At 40.0% G+C, this 22,220-nt stretch overlaps 1 protein-coding gene across 2 annotated transcripts in view; it reads left to right on the plus strand.

The window, feature by feature from the left end:
* Positions 1-22,220, plus strand: part of NXPH1 (neurexophilin 1) — a 279,193-nt gene that overhangs the window by 51,334 nt on the left and 205,639 nt on the right. The gene's annotated exons all lie outside the window — the stretch shown is intronic.

A 22,220-nucleotide genomic window follows, 5' to 3' on the forward strand; every position in this document is an offset into this window, starting at 1 on the left:
TTTATAGCCATGCCTATGTAAGCACAGCCAGCAGCTAGACTAAAATGACATACTCATCCCTTTGTTTTCTTTTAAGAGGCAGATTATAGAGGGCATCAGAAGTGTCTCTTACAGTCTGTGGAACCGTCTTGTGTATGGAGCTATCTGTTTCATTAAGCCTTGAATCTGCCATACTCTCTCCCTGCAACAAATTCAGGTCAGAAATTTGTTTAGTGTTGTTTATGTGCTGGGCACAGTGCTGCCTGAGGTAACTTTGTGCTGGAGTTACAAAGGTCACTAACACACAGCCCTACCACAAGGGTCTCACACAATCACAGTAGTTTTCAAACTGTGCTCAGCAAATTACAACTGGAAATTTATATCTTGGCCATTACATATCAGGATTTTACTAGATTTTTAAGAGTTGGTACAACAAAATAGTTTGATTTTTGTACCTGAAATATTTGTTCTGCTTTATTTGCTGTAGTTTATCTAGGTCTATACCATCAAGCAGGACGATGGCAATGCTTGTGAGTCAGAGCTCAGTGACAGCAAATGTCAAGGACTAGGTTTTGGCCCCGTGTGTGAGTTCTACAAAGCTTTTGGATCTTCTTTTTAAAAAAAATAAGAAAAAAAGTTAGAGATTTAAAAAATACACTTTTTAAATTTTACAAATTAAAGCAATCATGAAATAAAATTAGCCCTCCCTTTTCTAAACTGTACACAACATAACCACTCCATTATGCTTTAGGGTTATTTATCCTGAACTTTGTTGAGTAAGTGTCATATAACTGAGCTTTTCTAAAAATGATGAAACAATCTTCCATAAGCTGTCACTTTGGGGAGTAGTAATAGGAAAATGGGCATCTATCTGTAGGTGTGTTTAATTTTCTCTTTTCCTTCAATAAAAATACTTGTCTTCCTTTTTCATCCAGGAAAAATATTGTATCATTCAGTAATAGACTTTTTACCTTTCAGATTACATTCCAAATGTAATCAAATTCCAATGATGATCTTTAAGCTCTGTCATTTCAACTATGCTTAGATATAGAGACCAGCACCTAAGCAACTTGCAAAACATGTAAGCTTCTGACCAAAGGGAAAAGAGGACCGGTGTGGTAATCATGAACATGAAGTACACTTGTTAGGATACCAAACCCTGAACTGAAGTCAAACTAAATGTCAGTCTCTCAACTCATCCTTCAGGGTCCTGTTCATGGAGATCTCAGAAGTTCCTGTGAGAGGGACTTTTGATTTCTCATCACCTGCCCTCGCTCCACAAAAGGATGACCCAGAGAGCTACTTATTCTCTAGGTCCCATGAGACTCCATTCTCTCTCAGGAGGTAGGTGGAGGTGGAGGTGGAGGTGGGGTAGGCTGGAGGTATAGGATTTTGGTTAAGTGGGGGAGGGGGCTCAAAAGACAACTTGCCATTTGGCAAACATTTTTTGTGATTTAAATACAATATTAAAAAAGGGGAACCTATTTTTTTAACTTCAGGCTAATACATTTCAGGGGATACATCAGAACACCAGCGGCAATAACTACAAATTATTTTCCTGAAGTGAACATTTTGAATTCAGGTATTGATTAGGGCCCTCTGTGAAAACTAGAGGAAGCCAGGGTTGATAAGTTCAAATCAATGCCATGAAAACAGGAACAGTAGCTGCCAGAACCATTTACGGGTTAAACATCATTGGTGTTTATCTGGCATTGATGCTGGTTATAAAGATCAGTTTCAGCATACCTGGTTTTCTCTTTCCAACCTGACTAGCTAGGACAAAGTGCTTAGAAAAAGAGTTCCTCCTTAGATGTTAAAAATATACATGTGCTATGGGATTTGAGATGCCCCCCAAAATATCACTTCTTTCCCTACCTAAGTGTGAACCAGTTGAAATGTGTCAGGAAAATGGGTTCAAAAATATCATCTTTATAGCTGATGAAACTGATTTTGGAGAGGGTGGCTTTTATCTGCTCACAAGGAGATTTCCTCATCTGAAGGCAGAATTAGGCAGAATTCCCATCAGCCAAGGCAGCAAAATGGTATGGTGTGACTCCTGATCTAGCACATGTAGGACCAGTGGGCTTCTTGAAGGAAGAGAAAGGGAGGAAGCGGAGCCGAAGTTCTGAGTGCCCCCTTTCGCCTTCCAAACTCACCTGTTGGATTAAGTTGCTCGTTCTGCAGGAGTAGAGAAAGGCTGGCCCGTTCTGCTGATGGAGTCTCTCATTTGGAAGGAATCATCTGTAGGGTAAGGAACATTTCCTCAAAGGATATAAACTTATAATAAGACCACTCTCCCACTGAATAGCTATGTGAACTCAGAGAATTCACTAATTTTTCTGAATCTTTTTCTCGTCTGTGGTAGAGACATAATAAAGACCTACCTCTCTCACCAATTGAGATAATACACACATGATAAGCTGGATCTAGCCCCTGCCTACCTGTCCAAACGCATCCTGTGCTATTCCATCTTTATTCTCAATGTTCTGGCTTTACAGTCTTTCAGTTCCCGCACACATCAGGCTCTCTGTCTCTCGAGATTTTTGGTACGCAGTTGTCTCTGCCTGGACAAGCCTTCCCACTTTTCTAGATCTGGTTAATTCATACTTATTCTCAGTTTAAATATAATTCCCTTAGTTAAGCTTTTCCTGACCCCCTCATTGTCTAAATTATCTGCCCTTTATTGTTTCTCACTCATAGCCTTTATGATTCAGAATTTCTGTTTATTTAAATGATTCTTTGTTAAATGTCTATTTTCCCCGACCAGATGTTATACATGGGAGAACAGGGACTGTATTTATTTTGTTTTCCATTGTATACTGGGAGCCTCGCAGAGTATCTGACATATCATAGTTGCTCAATAAATATTTGTTGAATGAATATGTTGTGTCTGGCGTGTAATGTGTGTCTCATCAGTTAGTTTCCTTCTCTTCCTCCTCAAAAGTCATCAGCTCACTGGTTTCTATGATGGTAAACCCATCACAGGATAGCTTCTCTCCTATCCTTCCATTTTATGACTCTACCTCCAAAGAAGAGTACTAGTTACAAATTATTACTATATCTCTTTAATCATTGTTGAAGATTTTTAAGTTTTTTGAAATATGAATCTTTTTATTTAACTTTACTCACCAACTTGCCCTGAGATAAGTAACTCTACCCAAAATAGAAAGTCATAGTAAAATTGTGAAATTCACTTAATGAGGGAAACTTCCCCATCTAGGGTGAGACCATGGGACGTTGTGACAGTGTGAGGCAGTGGAGAGAGCTCAGAGTTTAACATCAGAAGATGTGGTTCTGAGTTCCTCTTCCCACACTAAATCACTTGATTAAGTCGTTTAAACTTCCAAACCTTAATTTCCTCATCTGTAGAATTTTGAGGGTTGCATGAAATAACATATGTTAAAAAAAACTGTAAAAGGCTGTTACAGGCTTATAGAGGTATAGCTTGGTGGGATTAGGGGCTTATCAGGCCCTACAAAGCTCTTTAGGGAAATCGTTTAACCCATCATTTTATCTCCCATAGTTCTTGTTTTTAATTTGTTTAACGATAATAGTAGTATCTAACTTATAAGACTCATGAAGACACTGCATGGAAAGTATCAGCCTATAGTAGTCACTTCTATTCTTTCCCACCATACCTTACTATGCTGCCTTAGAAATATATTACATCTGAGACATTTATGTACTACCATAATTGATCTATCAGTTTATAAATCATACATTAATTGTGATATCAAAAAAACTAATGACTTCCCCCTCGTAATACCTACAACATCTGACCACTTTATGAATGGTTAACCCTAGAGATTAAATTGATTAAGTGATTTTCTTGAAAGCATGAAGCTAATCTCATAGAGAGCAAAATGACTGAAATCCAGGCCTCACCTCTCTTAGTTTTGTGTTCTTTCTTCCAACTGTGGCCACTTATGGTACTGTCAGAAGCTACATAGTGGGAATTCCATTTTGTGTCTTTTATTCTCTCTCTCTTTTTTTTTTTTAAGATTGGCACCTGAGCTAACAACTGTTGCCAATCTTCTTTTTTTTTTCCTGCTTTTTCTCCCCGAATACCCCCAGTACATAGTTGTATATTTTAGTTGTGGGTTCTTCTAGCTGTGGCACGTGGGACGCCACCTCAGAGTGGCCATACCAGTGGTGCCATGTCCGCGCCCAGGATCCGAGCCAGTGAAACCCTGGGCTGTTGCAGCGGAGCACGCGAGCTTAACCACTCGGCCATGGGGCTGGGCCCTGTGCCTTTTATTCTAATTTAGATTATTTTGATCTTCTGAAAGTTAATGGAGGATTTACCTCTTTCACATATCCTTTCACATCGACCTCTAAGACTATGTCGGCCACCTACTAGCTGTGGGACCTGGGATAAATGACTTAACTTCTTCCAAACTGAGTTTCCTTATTTGTAAAATCGGCATGATGGTAGTACTCATCTCAAAGGTTATGAATGTTAAATGAGATAATCTATGCGTTGCACACTGTACAGTTTCTGGCAGATAGTAAGAGCTCAATAAATAACAGCTAATGCTATTGATTCTGTTATGCAATTGTCTACCAACTCTGTCTTTGAGCAGCCTACTGAACCTCAATAACTCTCTTCTGAATTCTGTAGTAAGTCTTCCTAACCTCTCAATATTTGTTCTGATGAAGGGTCTTCAGACTCAGACCTTTCAGAGGCATTTTATTGACTTCTTCAAATTTGCAAATCATAACATATTGAGCTCTGGAGGATGGGGTGTGGATACAGAATCCTGCTTAAGGGGATTTCGAGTGATCGGCAGTCCCATTATCAGAGGCTGAAAGGTAAAAGTAAAATTACAGTGACATCTACCTCCCCGTGTGCTGCGTGGATTTAGCCTGTCTGCTTTCAGCATGTTCCCTTCTTCCTGCTGTGCTTCATATGGGACCTTCAGGAAAGTGAGTGTCCTCTCCAGATGGAAGAGAAGACTTCTTCATTCAAGAGTGTCTGAATTTTTATGATGTCAGTAGTCATTTTTCCAGTTCCAGAAAATTCTGCTGCCGTAATAAAGGGCATTAAATCACTAATCACCATAATGAAGGAAGGGAAAGGAACTAAAATTTATTGAGTGTGTGTGATGTCTCAGGTACTGTACTTAGGCGCTTTAGAGCCATTCTCACAGTTTGTGCCTACAACAGCCCTGGAGGTCTGGCTGGGGCTGACGGTTGAGTGGGTGGCACTGCTAACTATAATTGAGTGGTTGATTCATTCATGAGTCCCTAGGCTGTGCAGGGGGAACATTCTCTTAGCTAACAGTAGCCCCTCTGAAAATAGCTGTCTATCAAACATCAGGAGCTCCCAATTTAAAAAGAAAAGCTCAAGGTTTCTGCCTTGGAATTCCAGTCTATAAAACCACCTAGACTGGTGGCTTATTAGTGTTTTGAGTGGCTTGTTGAAAGAATCTGACTCAACATACACTCAATTCCCTAGCTGGACACCCGATTGCAATTCAGCTGTGCTCCTGGTTCAGAGACCAGTTTAACGGTTGGATCAGGAGGATTTCTTTGCATCTCAATAGCTTTTCTGGATCCTGTTTTGACTTGACATCTGGTTCAGGGTAATTGAGTCCTTGATTTAATTAAGTCAAATTCCACCTTATTCTCCTGAGCCTGTATCTTGGTTCCTCCCCAAGTCCTGTTGCAAACTCATTGGTAAAGCCAGGGACTTACAACCCTAAGACCCAGCTTTGAGAGGGGTTCCTTCTGAGTTACCTGCTGACTTAATCTTGCTGTTTGGAACATCTCTCTCAAGATAAGCTCTTGATTTGGGCATTTAAATTCTATAATTCTCCAAACAATATACTCAACTACTTCCCTAGTAATAAAAGGGCTTTCAGAAAGTTCTCTTACAGAGGAAAAACCAAATCACCGTGGCAGTACTTCAGATTAAGAATAAATGAAAAAAAAAAAATCAAGAGAAACTAAAAGAATCGAAGAACAGTATTCTAATTAGTACAGAAATTGCTGGACTAACTTTTCACTTCACTTATTCCAATATTTTAGCGGAAGGCCTGGGGAGGGGAGTTAACTGTGTTTGTCCTCACATAGACACAGGCTGTTTTTCCAACACAGTTAACTCACCAACTGCAGCTTTGTAACCAAACTTCCTACTTGGTACTCTATCCAAAGGGCCTTATTTTCCATTCTCACTCAGCCTTTTGTGAGTGAGGAATGTGGAAATGATGATTCATTTTGTGTGGTACTACACTTATAACTGGGAGCTCTTGGCTTCCTGTGAAGCAGATCGGTTCCAACATTCGTGGGAACTTTTGACTACCACTGTTTATTAGCATAAAAATCTGTGTTAAAAAAATGTGAGAATCACGCTTTTCTATATAGGATGTCAATAGTTTTATAATGGAAATAAACATTTAAGGGAGGAAGGAGGCACAGTGTTTAACTTATTCTGAAGCTTGACGTCCCAAGCTATATAATTTAATCACAACAGCCCCACCCTCCAGTGCTTTAATATTTTACCAAGTACATTTCATGAATAAATATTAGCCAAGTACTTCTGGAATTTGTGATTAAATATTAACAGGGTTATTTTTACAAAACGCACAGGAACATTTCTCAGGATTGTGTCTATGAATGTAAATAGGTCTACAGACATTTTGACAGAAACTTGTGGTTTCTTTTAGCGATACCTGCCCTAGGTATTATTTGTTGTTAGAAAGATTATTTTTGCTAATGTACATCATTTGCCCTCTTCCTCATCAATGTAGCTTACAGTTTATCATCATCTGAAAGTGTGATATTACCAGGACAATGAACAATAAAAAATTTTGTAATTTATTCTAATAAGCTTGAATGGGAATCCACTTGCTCTGGACGTTTCCAGCCAGGCATAATTTATCCCCATCCTTGGCTGTGAAACAGTGTGGATCTTCTTAACTGAGTCCCTGACAGATGGTTTCAGCGTTTTCAGGACTCCATTTCCAATCATTTTGCCCATATTGCAAAATTGGCCTTGAGAAAGGGTAAAGAGTTGTTATGCTGCATTAACATCCCTTCAGAATTGCCTGCTGTGAAGGGCATGAAGAAATGAAGGAAATCAAGAGAGCAATGCTTGAGAAATATGCTTCTGGAAGTTAGAAATGTTAGCGACATACTGATGGCCCCAGATTACATCACAATCTCCATTTAATTTTGATTATAAATCACAAAGACACCTTAAATATAAGAATAAAAACACAAATATTCAGTTAAGTTGGCTCATAAGCCATTCTGACGGCATCTATAATATGGAAAGTTAGAAAGGGCTCTAGTTTAGGCTGGCTTCCTGTCATCTTAAATCCTGCTGACAGTTGCCACTACTGACTATTAGGTGAACAGGGATTCTCATAGTACCATTCAAGTCTTGCTACCGGCTCATAATGAAAGCACTCAGATATCTACATTCATTTTCCAAGAAACATGAATTGATCACTTTCAGCATGCCAAATTTTCATTTTCTTTTGCAGCTTCAGCTGACTGACTTCTTCATCTAAAGTGCTGTTCTTTTCTTTTTGTCGCCTTTTAGTTTATGATCAAAATCAATGAGGACTGAAGCTTTCCACAGCCATCTATAAAATGCAATTACTGTATACAACACACAGTAAAACTCCTGTGGTGTATATGTTAAGACATAATTTATGCCACTTACCTCCAGAGAGGTATCGATCTTTTTCTGTGAATGTTTTACAAAAGGGTCTCTTGAGTGCAAGTGCAAGGAAATATGTGGCTATTGGGGCTGATCTATAATTTGATTAATAATGACCAATCTCTTGAACTTGACTCCTCACTGCACTTTTATTGTGATCTGACCTTAGATTTTTTTCTTGTGCCATTCTTTTCAGAGGCATAGTTATTGCTACATTTTGACATGCTGATCATATTACTTGCCCTATCCATGAGGTAGCTTTCATCAAACTTGGCAGTACTACAGGGGGATGAATACTAAATTTGGAGTCAGAAGACTTTAGATTGTCTTCTTAAGTTTGTCACTTAATAGCATATACCTTGGGCAAACTGCTTAACTCCCTGGGTCTCAGTTTTATACTGTGTAAAATAGAACCAATAATCCACTTCAGGGGAAATTGTTTTCTGAGGATTAAATACGGTATTTAATATTTTTATTGAACAGACATTTACCAACCAGGCATTTTGACAGGCATCAGGCATTTTGACAACCTCTGGAGGACACAATGGTGAATAAGACAGACATGATACTTGCTTTCATGGAGCTTGCTTAGTCAACTGGTATGTAAATAAACTCCATATCCTTGAATATGTTATACGTACGGAAGGTGGCATCACCATCATTATTGTTATATTGCCGTTGCTGTTGTCATGCCTGACAGTGGAAAGCAAAATAATGCTGATACTGTTCCTGACAGTCGGTCCCATTGGCGGAGGGAGCAGTTAGAGCTAATGACATGGAAATTGTTCTGAAACTGCACAATGAGCTTTCTTAATGCTCCAAAGCTTAGCATTTACTAGTTTATCCCCTTAAGTTTGCCTGGAAGCTCTGTTTATTGATCATTTCCCTTGTAGCCAGAGTGTTCTAAGTGAAAGAGACAGAAAGAAAAAGAAGGAAAGGCCTTTTCTTTATACTCTCCTAAATGTAATCTATCAGAGTCAATGAGCATGGGAAGTTCATTTTCAAAGAATAAACGTTCCTGTTTCACCAACAATCCCTGAGGATCTTACCTTGGGTCACCATGTGATGGATAATCCGCCATTGTCTCAACTGTCCTTGTAAGGCAGGACAAATATGTGATTAAGAGGTTGTGGCCCTTTGAACTAGAAGGTTTTAGTCATCACCAGGGTTATATTATAGGAATTTACGTCTCCCAAGTAATGTGGGGACAATGGTTAGCTTACTTGGAGGTATGTCTCCTTCTGACCCTCCTGTACCAGCCATGAAAGGAAGTGTGTTTTAAATTACTTGCAGTTTCAACCCTATAGCTCTGGGTGTCTCAACCCTGCTGAATGAAAGGTAGGGTTCAAACCCAGTACTTTGCTGGTATAAGAAACATGGCAGCAGGTAAGAAAATGATAAATGATCAGATTGCCTTGTACTTTGACTTTGCTTACTGCTGTTCTCAGAACCTCATATTCTCCTGAAATATTTGTTTGTACCTTGTGACGAAAGAACATTTTGTTCTGATAGAATGAGGGAACAGCTCAAGCTAATTTACCTTGAGCAGAAACCTGGGAAGTAGTATAAACTTCATTGTTATATGACTATAATATATTTTCCCACCTCGACCTGGTGTTAGGTGTCCACTTTTGGGATTAGAGGAAAATTAATTGCCTATTTTCAGCTCACTGAGGTTAGCAACATAATATATGCAACTAGAAAGATTATGTGGTCAAGGAAACTTTCCAGTGAGGTCAAGGTCCATCTTTTGGCTTAAAAACACAAGTCTGGAAGAATCCACTTCTAGTCAGATGAGATCTTCATGTATGCATGAAAGTGAGAGCTCTGTCTCTTTTAGTTGAGAGAATTTTTTGCAAGTTTGAAGCACTGAGAATTAAATGGGAGTGCTGCTGGATAAGATCCATAGAATGGAACAGTTTACCCTAATTTTGTTTGCTCACGTAAGAGTGAGAATCCAAAAGCAAAATGAAGGAGAGCATATGGAGCAGTTAGCTGATTTTTAAAACCATTTCTTTATTAGGAAGGAACATACCTATGTATCTTAGGTTTTTCACTGTCCCCAATGTTGGAGGCCCTTCCTGAGAATGAGGTAGGCTCACAGGAGGTACTTATTGGCATGCTTTGTTTTCTGATTCCTTCTTGAATTTTCACAGCAGAATAATTTTTGGGGGGCAGATAAGTATATTTTCTTTAGCTGGACATTTATTTGTGCAAAGAGGAGAAGGAACTAATATTTCTTGAATACACAGAATGTGTTAAGCCCCGTGATGGTACTTTTACACATATAGTTCCATTTTCCTGTCTTTGTATCAAATTCTGAGGTAGGTATTATTTTTTAATTTTACTGTTGAGGGAACTAGGATTTAAACTTACTCATTTTTCAACCTTATTTGACATTTGTTACCCTCTGTTTCTTACTTTTTCAAGGAAGCTAATAATACTTTCTTCATAGATGTTTAATGATAAAATATCTGTAGAGAAAAATCACACATGGTAAAGATTCAGCAAATGATTGCTTTTTAAAAAATCTTTCCAATTTTTTTGCTGAGGAAGATTGGCCTTCAGCTAACATCTGTGCCCATCTTCTTCTATTTTATATGTGGGACACCTGCCACAGTTTGGCTTGCTAAGTGATGTGTAGGTCCATGCCTGGGATCTGAAATGGCAAACCCCGGGCCGCTGAAGCAGAGCGTGTGAACTTCACCACTACGCCACTGGGCCCGCCCCCAAGTCTTTACTATTATTACAAGTGTATTTCCTCCCGAAATACCTTGACAACGCAAATAACATGCAGTCAGTCATGTGAATGGTTTTCTTTGCAAAGTGCCAACCGATTGGTTCAAACAAGTTGACAGAATTATCTTGAGCTTAAATCACTGCATTAACCGTTCTTGTTTTAGGCATACATAATTTCCTGGGTGAATCCACATATGAGATACAACTGATTTAGTGGCTCAGCTTTTATGGGCATGCGATAATACTTGTGGTGGGGAGAACATGGTCCTTGGAGTCTGAGAGACTTATTCAAATCCCAGGGCTACATCCTTACAATACCTTCACTGAAAGCTGTCTCCTTGATTAAGTTTATACTTTATTGCCTCATCTGTAAAATGGGAATAATATAGATTTTCATGACATTTAAAAAAGGATGTTAACATAGAAATTTCAGCAAAACATGTATTTGTCAGGGTTCCCAAGAGAAACAGAACCAATAGGAGATACATATATATCTATCTATATATATATAGATATATATGTATATATATATGTGTGTGTGTGTGTCTATGTATCCTTTCTCACACTCTGAAAATATGAAAGAGGTAGGGAGAAGTAAGAGGAGTTAATATTTGTGAAGAGATGTAGTTGAAGGGAGGTATAGGGTATAGTGTGTTGTGGACCTGCACCTCCCTTACCCCAAGGAAGGGGGGTGGGTGTTACCTCCTTTGTCTCGAGCTTTGTGAGGGAGATTTCCATAGGTCTACTTGGAGAACCTGAAATGTGTTCTTTGCAGTTGGGAGAAGACCTAGAGGACCAGGGCTTACATATTCATGAGAATGTTAAAGTGGGCCTGTGGCAGCAGCTTAGAAGTGGCTGCTGTGGGATTGGTGTGTATTCCTGGAACTTGTTGGGGCAAGATATGTAGCAGTGTTTCTGGTGAGCCACAGGAGAGAGAGTTAACGTGAGTGGTCATGGCCTCCTGAAGGGAGAGACGGACCCTGTGGCAACAGTCTAGAGGGTCAACACTAGATTTCTAGGGACTGAGGAAGCAGTAGGTGGCAGCAAGTTAGAATAGAGGTATACCAGATGACTTGCAGCACTGCGATTCTCCAAATTACCAGCTACAGCAGCCGCGGGAGAGTCAGCTTCAAACTTTGCTTGAGAGTGTGTGAAGGCTGCTACAACAAGTTCATGTAAGGTCTTTCTTCATCCTTTCTGTCCCTCTCTTTTCTCCACCCCCACAAAATACCCTCCACCAACCACAGAGGAGCTGGGTATGTAGAGGAGAGGAGAGCACGGGGCAGAGAAATCCAGAAGCCAGCCATGCCCCTCTTTCCCACTCTGCCGTCTCCCAGCCTGAGAAAGCCTGAAGAGGAAGAGTGGAGAAGTTTTAATATTAAGTTCAGAGTTTTAATTAATATCATAAACTCGACATTCTATTTTTTGAATGAGGTTGTTTATAATTTAGAGCAATTGTATTTGCAATATGAAAGAACTCAACAGAGAGCAGAAAAGCCTTGGGACCTGCTCAGGTGGGATCAGTGGGAGACAAAAGAGAATTGTGTTTTGAGTACCCGACAAATGGTTCTCAAAGTGTGGCCCGCAGACCCTCCACATTAATGTTGCCTGGAAACTTGCTGGAAATGCAACTCCCTGCTCCCTGTTACCCCTCTCCTGCAATTCACTGACTCACAAACTCTGGGCAGTGGGGTTCAGCAATCTTAAGCCCTTCAGGTGATTATGATGCGTGCTGAACCTTGAAAACACTTATCCTAGAACAATGCCTGACAGCAGCACGAGAAAAAAGTGGTGCCTTCCTTCTATGCTCAGATAAATCTATGTAATGACCAATGCCCATTAGCAAATATAAAGGAGATATGTAAATAACAAAAAATTTAACCTGTTTCCTTACAGCAATGTATTACAACTGACATTTCCTTTTCTGTATGAGATGATCATCTCCGTTATGCTTGTTTTGTGAGAATATTATATCAAATGGGCTAATATATTGGAAAATGCTTTTTAAACCATGAAGCAGTGTGCATATGCAAGTTAATATTGTTACACGAACCTTATTTACATGGACATCAACTTCATTTTGAAAGTGATATCTCTGGGATTTGCTGATCATTTAGCTTTCATTATCACACCTCTCAACAAGTTCCTACCACTAACCAATAAGGTAACACGCAGAAGAGCCAAATCAGAGGGGAAAAGTTGTCAAATCATGGCTGAATGCTTTAATTTTAGTGAGAAAAAATAGAGTTGATGGATTTTGCCAAGGCTGAGATTGGATATTAGAGCAAGTTAATGACCACGGGTTTATCGATCCCCCTCTTTTCTTCCCCCATGTTCAAAAATGTTTCTGCCCGTCACATAGACACAGTCTCAGGTGAGGTTAATACATTTGCAAACCACAAGGAATTTAAGGATGAGATCAACTGTTGTTGAAAGCCCTTTCCATGTTGAAAATAGTCTCTCATTTTGCTTGTTCTGATGGGAACACCTCTTTTTCAGTTCTGTTGGGGAATTTGAGCCCAATGGGATTTTTGTCTTCATAGATACTGACAATCGTGTGTCATGAACTTCAGTATTGCTAGCAGTTTATGATCATACTATTTTGAGGAGCTATTATGTGCAAAGTCCCAGGGGGACATATCAAATGTGACACTCACTCTAAGTTGTTCTCAGAGCTTAGTTAGATAGAGGGATAAGATTTAGACCCAGGGAAAGCAAACGTGATGTCAGTCAAAAGAGTGGTATGAACAAATAGAGTCTAGGTTTGGGTAAATATTCCATGGGCGTGAGTGGCTTCATTGAGAATTTGGGATTTTAGCTCTGATTAGTTGGTATGTATTTTGTTTAACACGAGAGTATAATATTAGCATTTGGCATTCCAGTAGCTTGGACTTGTGAATATTTAGCATAAAGTAAACAGGTTCTGCACAGTGCAAACCTCATATCAGGCAAGATGAGATGAAGCAGTAATGCTAGTGGGAACCCTTACTACAGGTGCCTGGGTGATGATTAATGGAGTTAGACAGGAAAAGTCTTTGAGCCGTACCAGTGGAAGATTCTTTTTCAGTTCCTACTTCAAGCAAGAAGAGACCATTCTTAAGGAAGCGGCTTTAAAACCCCTCCCATCACGCTACGAAAGAGAACAAGTGGTTTGAGCACAAGAATACCCCCTCTGGCTGAGGCAGCTTAGACAGAATGCTCAGGAGACCCCCAGACAGGGCAGTTTCATACAGCCACTCATGAGGTTCACAGCAAACAGCCAGTACTGCAATACTGTGTTTTATCAAGTGCCCAGGCAAAGACCAAGACTCGATGGTAAGGGCCCTGATGCAAACATCAGCTAGCCCAGCTGAGCTATGCAGCCCACAAAGGCCTGTTTGGGTGTGAAGATTAGCAACAATGAGACTTGGATTTGGCTTAAAGTGCTTATAGTTTGGTTAACTAGTGAGCTACTAAAATATGGAACATAAAGATAAGGGTAGAATGAGTGAGTGGGTATAGCAGCTTCCAGGTGCTTCTCAGGTTCCTCACAAAGATAGACGCCCCCAGGTTCTGCAATTGATACTGATGCCTGGTGGGAAACTAGGTCACAGCAGCAAAGGCTGGGCTTGCTATACCACTGGGTGGGAAAAGGCCCGATCAGCCCTCAAATGTCTATTTTAGGGATCTTTACTCTCCATGCCGTAGTTGCACACTTCTGAATGTGGGCCTGTGCAGCTGGCCTAGCGATGGCTTCCCACACCACCACAAACTTCTTGGGAGAGGGAAGGATGGGGCTGGCAAAGAGACTCCTTCTGCAGCCACATTAGTTACAGGTGATCTCCACTTCCCTCTTGAGGAAGAACCACAGACAGACAGAAAACTCTCCCGCTCCTTTATATAAACTTTGTTTCGTATGAAGTCAGTGAACTCTAAAATAAAACGAATAATGTTTTTACAATAGAATGTAGGTTCCAACATTCTGAACGAATCTTTTTGTCATTTTCATGTATTTGTGGGTTAAAATACTGCATACAGCTATTGCTATGTGTAGATTTGCCCTGGCAGAAGTGTCCTGACCATTAGGGTCAGGATTCTGGAACCCCAAACAAGGCAAGGCTTTCTTGGTGTCTGGGCATGCATGGGTTTAAAAAGACGGTGAAAGCTCAGTGTTCTGGATGTGTGGACGTAAGTAGTGGTCCTTTCTGCATTTTAAGTCTCAGTTTCCCTTCAACAGCATTAATTCCCATCTGTCATATAGCTTCTGATGGTAACAGCATTGGATGAGGCGTTTGAATTTCTTTATTTATGGTTTCTCAGGAAAACTGATGACTCACTGATTTGTGGAAACGATTCCTGATTGGACATATTTTTGTTTGGTGAGCTGGGAAGAGGCAGGATATCATGACGATTAACAGCACAGATTTTAGGATTAGACTGTTGAGTTAGCATCCAGCCTAGTATTTCCTAGCTGTCTGACCTTGGGCAGGTTGTCAATATCTCTGCGATTCAGAGATGGCACCCGCCTTATTTGGCTGTTGTGAAGATTAAATCAGTTGCTGTGTTTTGAAACTTTATAACAGTGCTGACATGTAAGTGTTTGCTATTATTATTTCCAAACACAAGCCTCCTCTTTTGTGAAGGGCACAGTATTGTCTCGAGTGCTCAGGGTTTTGCTTGCCACTGTAATACAGAATTTTTGAAAGAAACTTGTTTTTTAACTAGAATGCTAATAACACTGTCTGTACCCGTTGGAACCAGCTGATGCATTATCCATAATCCTGATAGAAAAATACCAATTCAAGATTTTTTACTTTCTTAGCTTTACCTTTTGAAGAATCATAAAATTGTAATGCAGATTTTCTCCAGTTGGACCTCTTCGTTTTTCAGACATATGACCAAAGGTTAAGGACACAGGTAGCAGTCCCCTAGCTTGTACTTACGGAGTCAGAATTTGAGCGCTAGTCTTTATACTCTTAGCTCTAAGAAGTCTCCGGTAAAACATAATGTTCAAAGATAAATACCATAAATGAGGTCTCTGTAACTCTGATCTTGAAAGATTTGGTCTGTGATCATGAAAGGTGTCATTAAATCCTTTCATGATACTTGTTTTTGAGTTGGGATCTTCAGCATATGTTTTGGGATTTTGCTTTTAGAGCTTTAAAAAATCTGTCAGCTGTCACAGATAGGATGATTTCTGTCATCTGGCTCTTTCAAGCGCTAAGGATCTGTCATTTCTAAATTTTGTAATATAATGTGGCTATCAGTTCTCACTGCTGAACTGAAGTCGGCCTTTTCATGTGCACAATGCAAAGATGAGAAACTGTAATTTGTAATTGAGTAACGAAATGGCAAATAATCAGTTTCCGGAAGCTTTTAGAAGTTGTGCTGTATGAGATATGAGTCTAAAACAATGAGCCTGAGTGCCTGGAAGCAGAGATTCTCACACTCAGCCTTGCAGTTGCTGGTACCCAGGACATTTAAAAAATCTAGATCTCTGGGCCCATTCAAGCCCTTGGAAATGGTATATCTCACGGATGGAATTATTCTTAAAAAATGCCGTGGTGATTCTGATGAACCACTTTCCCAAAAGACGCATTAAGATGGTTGTGAAACTCTGGAGTCATATTTTAAATATTAGAATCAAAGCGCTTGGGCACTGGTAGGAATTTAATGTAACTCCAGTCCAATTCCACATTTTATAGATGAAGAAAGTAAGACTGGGAATGCCTTAGCAATTTTAGGATTGTAGAGATTTAGAGGAGAAAGAAAGCTCATAGATGATCTGATATGTCATGAACACTTTAGAGAGGAGGAAACTGAGACCCAGAAGGCTGTGACTGACTCCAGGTCACAGTCCGAGCAGCAAGCTGAGATCTGTCACCTTTCACAGAGATACGGGCACTATAGTGGGACATATTCAAGGTCCTTCCGAGGCCGTGGACACATTGGTGGTGGAGAAGGGAATCAGAGGGTAAGGCCCAAAGCCTACATACCCATCAAGTTGGCCTGCATGGATCTTGTAAACTTGTCTTGCAATATTTCACATTTAGAGAAAAAATTAATCAAGATGTCACTTGCTGTTGGATCAATCTTGATCATTGTTGTTGGGGAGTTCATACAGCAGAGGGAAAAAGTGTTTGGCTGAGAATCGAGAGATCTGAGATCTGTCCCCACATCCATCACTCAGTAGCGCTGTGGGATCCTAGGTGAGTTGTTTGACCTCTTCTAGCTTCAGTTTCCCTGTCTCAGAAATTACAGGGATGCTATCTTCCCTAAGTACTTTACAGGATCATTATGAATAGACCATTAAAAAAAATCTATACGGAAGTACATTGAGAAGTATAATGTATTATCCATTTTAATCTTGTTATATGGAAAACATTTAAATAGAAAAGCCTTTTTATGAAATAGGGCAATGTTAGTAAACTTAAGTTTAATTCATCCTCCAGCCAGTGCTAATATTGCCCACCAATTAAAAACACTAAAAATATATATGCTTTCACTATATATTTGTTTTTAGTATCACTTATTTAATGTAAATGCTTGGTCTTTACCTAACAAGACAGGCAATAGGTTTTGTTGCACTAAATATATTTAATGGCAAAAATGGTAAATAAAATAGAGGGAAAACATAATTTTTCTTTTCCCAGAGATACCAGATCATAGAGGATGTTTACATGATGTTAAATCTAAAACTATACTTATTCCTTTCCGTTCTGGCCCTCATATTAAAAGATTAATGTAACAAACACTTTAAAAGTGCTTATTATGTACAAGGCACTCTTTTATACTTAACAAATAGGATTTTATTAAGCCTCCTGCATCAGTCAGGGTCCAACCAGGAGACAGAAACCACACAGTAATGTGAATAGTGAAAGTAAAATATAAAGCATTAATAACTCTAACAAGGGATTGGAGTAATGAGGGATTGGCTAGAAGAAAAGAGAACTCCAAAAAATATAGGATTAGCAAATACAGGAGCAGCCACTACCCCCAGGCTGAGATAGAGCTCCCAAGGAAGAAATAAACTTAAAAGTGGATCCCTTCTCCTCAGGATTAAGATCCGGACCTCACTGGAGAGGGCGTGGCAATGGCACACTGGATGGCAGGGGAGATGCCAAGGTGTGTCACTGGAGGAACCTCCTGGAAGCACATCCACTGGGCTGCTAGGGAAGCTAGTCACAGGGATGTGTGGAACGTCAGTACTTGTTGCAGTATTGCTCAAGGAAGTGTTCGGTTGGTGGGGGAGGCTGCTGGGTGCTGGGTTCTGGGTGCTGCTGGCTGCTGCACACTACAGAAGCTGAGTACTAGAAAACTCATTCCGTAAAGGCCTGACACTGGAAAGACCACAGAGAGAAGCCTGATGAATGAGACAAGCTGCACTGGGAGGGAAACCCCTTCCTCCTCTAGTGTCTCTCCAGTGCCCTCTAACGATAATGCTGAGCATCCCTCCAGTTAGCAAAGGAGAAATATTTAAAGAGCCCAACTCCATTTGGTCAGAGTAGGCAGCAAAGGTTGAATTTGGAGCTTTGAGGGAAGAAATTGATAACTGGATCACCTTTCAACAGTTCTGTGAAATAGTTACTACTATTATCTCTATTTTACAGACAAGCAAACTGACACACAGAAGGGTAAAACAACATGCCTAAGGAAGGGCACATGGGTAGTAAGTGGCAGAGCCAGGATTTGAACCCTGGTATTCTGGCTCCAGTGTCTACTCTAAATTACTCCCCTGTGCAACCTCTGTGTCTGTGTCCTCAGCTGAGATGCGTGTTCAGTGTTATTTCGTGGCTTCATGTGCAAGGCTTGCTATAGTCCAACTTGACAATTGGTTCCCATATCTATAGACATTATATAAAATCCTTAAACTTTAGCACAAAGTTTTCTTGTTGCTTTTCCTTTTTAACTATTCTCCTGTTTGTTTTTCATATTTGTTTTTTTCTAAAATCATATATCCAAACCAAACCTCAAGTCTACTCCTTTTTAACATTTCCTGTTGTGTACGAGGGAGAAAATGTGAAGGATCAGAAAATGTAGATTCTCTCTGTAACATTTCTAGATCTATACATTCTGTATCTATACATGTCTATACCTGCTTTCTGCTTTCCATCTCACTACAGCAGTGCAGACCCTTAGTCTCTCTTACCTGACTATGAACACAGCCTGCCTACCAGGCTGTTTGCTGCCAGTTGGAGGTCCGGTTCATCTTGAACACCATCACCGCATTAGCCTTCATGAAGAGCAGCTCTGCTCTGATCACCCCCTCCTCCAGCGTCACCAGTGGCTCCTCAGGCACTACCCCATTAAAGCACATTCCCTCAGCCCAGCCTGAAAAGCCCTCTATGCTATGGTCCTGACCAACAGCTTTCCAGTCCTAACTCTCTTCCTTCTACTGGCGCTGATTCTTCTAGCTAAAGTGACTATTTGGTGTTCCTCCAGCTTTGTTTCCCACTCCTGTCCTTTCTTTCCCGTGTACATTTTGCTGGAAGCTTTCCTGCCCAGGTTCATGGATCCAGTCCCTCCTCGTCTCAAAACCATCTCAGAAACACTTCCTTCCACAAACCTTTTCTAATTTTCCAATAATCTTTTTCTTGTTTGAAGCTCTATAGTGCTGGATTTTTCTCCTATCATAGCTTTTTAGGACAGCAATATTATTCTTGCATTCTACCCTATTATTAGACCACAAGTTCCTTGAAGGCAGGGGTAATATTTTATTAACTTTTCTTTCTTTTTCCTATCTACCTACCTACCTATCTATCTCTCTATCTATCTACATACTTACCCAACTAATTAATTGATTGTATTTCCCAAAATCCAAGAGACCACCAATGTAGGTTTCAAGGTCTGGATCATCAGTCAAGCTCACAAGACTCAATTAGATTTACTTAGCATCAAATTTACTTTGAGAGGATATAGAATAGGGGATACAAGTATGTACAGCAGCAACATCACAGACTGCAGCCATTCAGATGCAGTTTCTGTCTCCTGATCGTTGTTGGGACATGTTTCCACCTCAAGATTAACAGTAAATGGATTAAATAGAAAGCAAGGTGTATCAAAGAAATCACTGGTTCTGGGGTCCAGCAGGTTAAATGCCCTGTTAGCTACACAGCCCCAAAAGGATTAAGGACATTCCATAACATGGTACCCTGCATATAATAGGAGAATTAAAAACGTTTTAAAAATTTAATTTTATGTCATTTTTGGATTAAGTTTTTGGTTTTGCTCTGTACTGAAATCAACATTTTCCCCTGGGCCTCTTTCTGGCTCTGCTTCTGTCAATATATACCCTTACCAACCTGTTTCTAATTCCTAACCTCATTCATACCTCCAACTTGATCTTTAAAACATTCCTAATGACCTGGGCTCATTTTCAATGCTGACAACCTGGTTGATCCTTGAAGACTTGCCTCAGCCTCCTCTCTATCTCTAGTTCTAGGTCCTTATTGTTTGTCTATAATTTGCCCGAGAGTAACCTGAGGGGCCAAAACAGTCATTTATGAGCAATGTGCCACTAGAATGTCCATGTCTAGAAAGAAATAATAGAGTTCAACACTACAGAGTGGATTCCTGAGCCATTCAGCAAAGGTTCCTGGTGGAAGCAATATAAAAAAAAATAGTTTTAAAATCACATTTTTCATATTAGCAAACTTTAGAGATATATCACTACCTCTAGAGAGTGTATATTTATTAGATAATTTCCATAAAAGTTTTTGTAAAACTTGTACCTTTTTGTGCCCATTAGGTTTTCCACGTGACTAATTGAAGATTTCAGTTTGCACTAAAGTTTTACATACACTAAGCATTCAATAGCCGTTGGCTGAATAACTGTGTAAGATGCGCAGGGTGTTTTTGTTCTCAGTTATCAGAAATCTCATTGTTTCCTAGAAAATTAACTTTGAAGAGCAAACAGGTATCTCTATACAAGGTCTTCAACAGGTGATTAGGCTTCTCCTTGAGGACACTTGCCTTGTAAAAGCAGTCTTGCTGCACATAGATCACTGCTTCCAGACTTTGATGTGCAAGAAGAGGGTGATGTTAGCATTGTAGGTGAAGGAGTCGGGGACAATGTGGCAGAGGGTACATGGTACATTTGAAGGATGTAAACAAATGCTGGGGTAGCTGGAGGGTGAGGCTCAGGGGAGAAGGTGGTGCTAGGGAGCAGGCACCAGACCCTGCATGCTCTGCAGCTCACGTAAGGTTCAAAGCCTAATCCTTGAAGGGTGTTAAGTGCATGGGCAGGTGTGTGTGACATGACCATATTTGCATTGCCAATGCCCACTCTGGGAAGATGAAGGGTTATGGGGGGAGGGCAGAGAATGCCAGAAGGCCAACTGGGAAGTTATTGCGACCATACAGGTGAGAGACGATGGGTGACAGTGGTTGTGGTAGACCTAGAGCAATGCTGGTATATTTGAAATAGATTTAAGGGATGATTAAATTTGGCTAGGGGTTCTATGTGGAAGATGTGAAGAGAGTGGTGTCTAGAGGACTCCTGGATTTCTGACTTGGTTCATTCACTAGGATATGGAACACTACAAGACACAAAGTTTGAAGTCAAAAGAGGAGATTATGTGTAAAGCATATGTAAAGGACTGAGAACTGTGCCTAATGGTCAATGAACGGCAGCCGTGATGATAATGGTGATGATTTTAAGATGCCTTCAAGGCATCCTAGTGGATATCTTGAGCCGTAATGAGCAATACAAATGTTGGTTATTACTATTATTTTGGTCATAAAACATGGCTAGCAATATATTAATTCATATTTTAATTTCTTTAACTTATCTTCAAAATCACTCATAACATGAATCCTTCCCCCAACAGTATAAAAGCAGGATTTTACTGCATTAAATAGGAGCCCATGTTTCATAATCTTCCAAGTTTATTGATTGAAGCTGAAAGCTTCAACTAGATCATTCCTCAGAGCTCCTCTAGGGAGTGTTACATTAGAAAGAGAACAGCAGGCTTGTAAATTAGTACAGTTTACCAACCCACAAACATTTGTCACACTCTCCCCTCTTCACAAGAGAGCAGAAGGAAAATAAGCAGTCTTTCCTCAGTGCCTCCTGCCTCATGATTTGTTTGGCATAAATTGCTACCTGCCTTGTGGCTGGGCAGTTACCTAATTTACAGGCTGAGTGAGAAAGCTCTGAAAACAGCCAGAATGTTCTATTGAAGTAGATGGCCAGTCGATAGGGAAAAGGGGCAATAAGCTGATTAATGGTGAAATCAGGAACACCCTTTGAAAAGAATCCCTACGCTTTGCCAAGCTGCTTCAAGTGGACCTCATGCTCCTGGTCACCTGGTGCCTATCCAATGTTTCTGATTTCGACTTTAGATAGTTCCCACCATAACATTATTAAATCGTGGCTGATATTTTTTCAGTGGACCAAGACTCAGATAATTGTGACTTAACTTTTATTTTTATGTTATAAATTTAGTTGCTTCTCCACCTGTGAAGCAAAGTCATAATTAGATGAATACTTGCATATTGACAGGTGTTTTTCAACCCAACAGAAAATCTAGGTGTTTTTGGCTGTCAAAGTTAGAAAGATTGCTAAAGGCACACGGAGTTAGTGGTTCTTTGATGTCTGACTTAGGTTAGCATTCTGATTGCTTCATTAATTGTGTGGCATTGGCCATGTTGAGTAACCGCTCTAAGCTTTGCCTTTCTCATCTGTAAAATAGAAATGATAATAATATTACCTCCCTCATAGGATAATTGCCAGAATTAAATGAAGCAAAAGTCTGTTGGAAATAGCTACAAAATGTTTTGAACAGTGTCTACCACATGATAAATGGCTTAGTCTATTTGGGCTGCTATAACAGAATTCTGTGGACTGGGTGGC

The sequence above is a fragment of the Equus asinus genome, chromosome 1 (genome assembly GCF_041296235.1).
Source record: "Equus asinus isolate D_3611 breed Donkey chromosome 1, EquAss-T2T_v2, whole genome shotgun sequence".
Classification (NCBI taxonomy): Eukaryota; Metazoa; Chordata; class Mammalia; order Perissodactyla; family Equidae; genus Equus; species Equus asinus.